Source organism: Sus scrofa, chromosome 7, assembly GCF_054392235.1.
Source record: "Sus scrofa isolate SSC_HxYL_T2T_F1_AM1 chromosome 7, Sscrofa_HxYL_maternal_Yorkshire_Landrace_v2.0, whole genome shotgun sequence".
Taxonomy (NCBI): domain Eukaryota; kingdom Metazoa; phylum Chordata; class Mammalia; order Artiodactyla; family Suidae; genus Sus; species Sus scrofa.
This window is the reverse complement of record NC_139389.1, coordinates 87,893,981-87,899,217: the sequence shown is the minus strand read 5'-3', so window position 1 is coordinate 87,899,217 and position 5,237 is coordinate 87,893,981. Positions and strand designations below refer to the sequence as shown.

Sequence of the window (5,237 nt, the reverse complement as noted above, 5' to 3'; positions counted from 1 at the left end):
AGATCAAAACCATGCAACATCAGCAACCGAAGTCACAGCGATGACAATGCCAGATCCTTATCTCCTAAGCCACCAGAGAACTCCTACACTCTTAAACAATGACTATCATAGGTCATTTTGTCTCTAACAGAAGAATCTATAGGCTTGGGAACAAGGTTATTCCCTATGTATCATTGATCCTTACAAGTCACTTGTATAGAATTAGTGCTTTCTTTTTTCACAACTTTATACTCTTTAGTTCTGGAAGTTCTGAGACATGCTTTCACCAGGAAATTCATTAGAATTTCCATTAATCTCAAGCCATATCTGTCTCTCAATCATTGTGTTTTTCTTTCCAAAAGACAAGGTATTGTAAAGAGAAATTTACCTTGATCATCAGGAGAAGAGGCTAGTACTGCTACGTTCAGTGCTTAAGTAGAGTCATGGAAGATGTAAAAAAAAAAAAATACAAATTTAAACATGGAATTGAACTCTTCATAAGAAGCTATTATTAAAAATAAAAAGAGTTACAGAGATTAAAAGTAAAAGAATAGGAAAAGAAAAATTATGCTAATATGTTATTGTTTCACTGATCTGTGATGTATTATTTTACTGTTGCTGCTGTAACAAATTTCTACAATCTTAGTGACTTAAAATAGTAAAAATTTAGTATCTTACAGTTTTAAGTGAGAAGTCTGATACAAGTCTCACTGGGCTAAAGTCATAATGTTGGCAGAGTTGCACTCCTTTCTGGAGGCTTTGGAGAGAATCCATTTCCTTGCCATTTTCAATTAAACCAAAAAAAAGGAGAAAAAGTGGAAATATATAAATAAAAGACATCTGGCAAGAAAGCAAATCTTAATCTAACCGTAATGATAACCTCATTAAATGTAAATTGTCTTTCAAATCTCAGAAGATATCTATTTTTTTGTACAGTCATATTCAGTGTGTACTCATTTACATGTATAAGCATAGTTGACAAATTATTTATTCTTTCCTTCAAATTAGTATTCCCCTCCAGGACTATTTTCTTTTACCTGAAGAACTGACATTAATATTTATTTAGTGCAAGCTCTTAGACAACAGATTTGCTCATTTTCTTTTTCTGAAAATATTTTTATTTCACTTTCACCAAAAGACTATGAATTAATCTCATTTAGACTTTTAGCTTGGTATTATTTTCTTTCAGCACATTAAAGACATCACACCACTGTCTTCTGGATGCCATGTTTCTGTTATGGGAAAAGCTGTCAGCCTTGTTCTTTTCAAATCAACATGCATTTCCTCACCTAGAGACATTTAAGAGTCTTTTATTTTAATCTGTCATATATTTACAAATTGATGTAAAGACTTAACTTTCAGTTCACCTTTTTTTATTCTTCTCTGTTTGATCTGATTTTAAACACACAACAATTTATTTAAATTGCAGATTTTTTTAATTCTAGAATTTCCTTTTAATTCCTTTTATGGATTCCAATTGAAATTCTCTTTCTCTCTCTTACTCTCACACTTTTGTTTAATATATTTACTACATTTTCTTCTATAATCTTGAACATACTAATAGGTATAATCATAATGTTGTTTTATTTACATTCATATTCTGCAAAATCTCTGTTTATTTTTAATTATATATTTTTTATATTTTGATAATCTATTTTATGCTTTCAGATATGTAGTGAGTTTTTATTAAAAATTATTTTATACAGGCCCCAGATCATGTTACTTTTCTCAAAGAAGATTCACCCTGGAGTACCCGTCGTGGCACAATGGTTAACGAATCCGACTAGGAACCATGAGGTTGCGGGTTTGGTCCCTGCCCTTGCTCAGTGGGTTAACTATCCGCCATTGCCCTCAGCTGTGGTGTAGGTTGCAGACGTGGCTAGGATCCCGCGTTGCTGTGGCTCTGGCATAGGCCGGCGCCTACATCTCTGATTAGACCCCTAGCCTGGGAACCTCCATATGCCGTGGGAGCGGCCCCAGAAAAGGCAAAAAGACAGAAAAAAAAAAAAAAAGAATATTCATCCATCTCACTATTAGGTCAATACAGTGGAGGTTAATTCTCTTAATCCACTGTGTCTCCAGTAGGGGCACATTCACCCTACAGAGGACATTAGGCAAAAATGGAGATATATTTGATTGTTTACAACTGAAGAGATGCTACTAGCCCGTAGTAAGAGGTCAAGGTACTGCTGAACAATCTGTAGTGCATAGGAAACCTTCAACAACAAAGAACTGTATCTCCCCAAATGTCAATAACGTCAAGGTTGAAAAACCCTGTTTAATCCAAACGGATTTTTTGGGTTTAAGCTGATTTTCAGCCGTCATAACACTAAGACTATCTATGGTTCTTTCAGAGACCTCCAGTATTAAAATTTAACCCTGACATATTCTCTAGACTTCTCATTCATTTATGTAAGATTTAACTTTAGAAATAATGGAAGTGGACATAGAGACAACAGAGTGTGAGGCTTCCATTTTGTATGGAGATATCTGGTAATACTAGAGCAGCTCTGGACTGTTATTACCATCATAGGCCATGTTTCAAGTGATGGGATCCTGGAAGCAGCAGTCAAAAAAGTGACTTCTGTATCCTCCAACTTCATAATTGCTAGGAGGACAGTAATTCCTTTTATATACCAGTTTGTTGGTAATGTTTTGGAATTTGCTACTGGGCACCACATCAAATTCAACCCTTACAGTACTTTCCATGATTTTGTAAACACCCAATGCCTTATAGCATCCTCATTAAAAAAAATAATCAGGACAGTTTAGTTACTAGTCCAGTAATTACTGGCACACCAAACACAAACATTATTGCATTCAGAGTGAAAAGATTTTTGAGTGAACTGAAACTCCTCTCTAAGATTTAAAAAATAACAACTAGAAATCACATCAAAACTCACCAAAACTTTGAAATATCAAGTTAAATAGTTTCATGAAATTTTCAATGGAATATGACACCTTTCTTTTCTTCCCTCCAGCAAATTAAGAACAAGATCTAGGTCTTTCAATGTCATAAAAATGTTTAACAGAATGAATCTTTCTACTTAATGATATTTTACTATACACAGCCCTTTATTCAGAATCTTGAGGATCTTGCTGAGGGTCAGATAGGAAACATTACTGAATCTTTTGCTTAATACCTTTGAATAGTCTCTCTCTGAAATTTGAATAAATTGAAATTATTGGCATCATCTAAAATACATGAATTTTTTCATCTACCGATATCTCCAGCTTCAATTCCTCCCACTTTTGCACTCACTAACTACACTACAGCTACACAATTTTTTAGGGTCTTCAAATATACCAAATTCATAAGATCTTTGCAACTGTGTACATTATCCTCTTTACCTAGAATTTTCTGTCCTCATATAATTGCATGGTTGTCTCTTTCATATCATCTGAGTATCAGTTAAAACCACTTGATAAGATTTTGCCCAACAAGCAAACATAAAGTAACTACCAACTACCAATCCAGCTCTATTTTAACATTCTGTTTATTTGCTTCAGAGTACTCTCTTCATATATTATGTTTTTTTTTTCAATTAACAGTTTAACCTATTTTAATCCACTTGAATGAAATGCCATGAGACCTGGAATTCTACCTGTTACATTCATATACCTAGAATAGTGCCTGGGGATGGTTGGTAAGTACATTATTTGCTAAATGATTGACTGATTCTGTAATAAATAAATAAATAATTCCAAATGAACTTTCTCCCTTCTTGCTTTTCTCATCCTCTATTGCATCCAGCAAACCATATGCTGACTCAATAACCTCCTCATGGAAGCTTTTACTTCCTGGTTGCAAAGAGTATAAATTACAGGATTCATCAGAGGAAAGATTACAGTGTGAAAGAGAGAAACCACTTTGTCAGCTGGAAAGGCTCTGAAAGGGTGAGTGTAGATGAAGATGGCAGGTCCAAACATGAGAAACACAATGATAATGTGTGTGGTGCATGTGGAAAGAGCCTTGTTCTTCCCTTCGGAGGAGTGTCCCTTTACATGGCAGAGGATGACTGCATAGGAGGCCAGAAGCCCCAGAAAGCAAAGGAGGCTTAGCAGGCCACTGCTGGAAACCATCAGGAACTCCACCACAAAGGTGTCGGTACATCACAGAAGAAGCTGTCCAGCTGGTTTGGGCCACAGAAGAACAGATAAAGAATAAGAGCCACTTGTACAATAGAATGAATAAAGCCTCCAAGCCACAGAGCCACGAGCAAGGCATAGCAGGCTCTAGGGTTCATGACAGTTGAGTAATGTAAAGGATGACAGATGGCAATGTAGTGGTCAAAGGCCATCAAACAAGAAGGAACATCTCCCCCGATCCAAGGAAATGCAAGAAGAAGAGCTGAGTGATGCAGCCCCTGTAGGAGATCACCTTCTTCTCAGAGAGGAAGTCCACCAGCATCCTGGGAGCCACGATGAAGGAGTAGGATGCATCCAGGAAGGCCAAGTTGCCCAGAAAGAAGTAGAGTGAAAGCGTGAGGCCAGGGTCTGACCTGATGGTGAGGATGATGAGGAAGTTTCCAGGAAGGATAATGAGGTAGAAAATTAAGACTAGAGTGAAGACCAGTAGTTGAGTACCTTGAGACTGAGTCAGACCAAGGAGGATGAATTCGGTTACTACTGTGCTGTTCTCCCTCTCCATCACTGATCAGTCTGCAAAAGAACAAAGAGCAAAAATATATTTAATAATACAAAACATTATAACCACCTTTTTGTCTATTCCATAGCTCCTCTCCAAATAAAAACAGTGTTTTCCACAGCCAACAATTTGCTAGCTGAAAACAACTTATGCCCCATAACTCTCCTATGCTTTTAGTTAACTTTCTACTCTTCTATTTCCTGATTCCCTAAGAAACTGTTTTTATAGCCACACTTGCATTCTTGTTTAACCATGTGCTTGTATGTAATTGTGCTCCTATAGGAATCTTAGCTATTTTTGCTAAGTATGTTAAAGATCTCCTGATTAAAACAACACAAATCATTATTAACTGTGTCAAGTTCCCGTTGTTCTTCTTGTTAGTGGGGCACTGTCTCTATTGCTTATTTTGGTTGCTGGGATTTGGTCCCCTTCTTCATCTCCATAAAGCAAAGAAATTTTTCATATGCTTCTTTCTTTCCATTCCTATAGAATCCTGAGTTCTTGGTTTGCAGATATGCATCTTGTTTTCCATGCCGCTTTGTTTGTTTGTTTGTTTGTTTGTTTGTTTGTTTTGGCTGTGGCACATAGCAGCTTCATGTGGGATCTCAGT

At 36.3% G+C, this 5,237-nt stretch overlaps 1 pseudogene; it reads right to left on the bottom strand.

Annotated features, from left to right (window-relative positions):
- Window positions 1-3,720: 3,720 nt before the first annotated feature.
- LOC146401725 (olfactory receptor 4N5-like) lies at window positions 3,721-4,630 on the bottom strand (annotated as a pseudogene).
- Window positions 4,631-5,237: the final 607 nt, after the last annotated feature.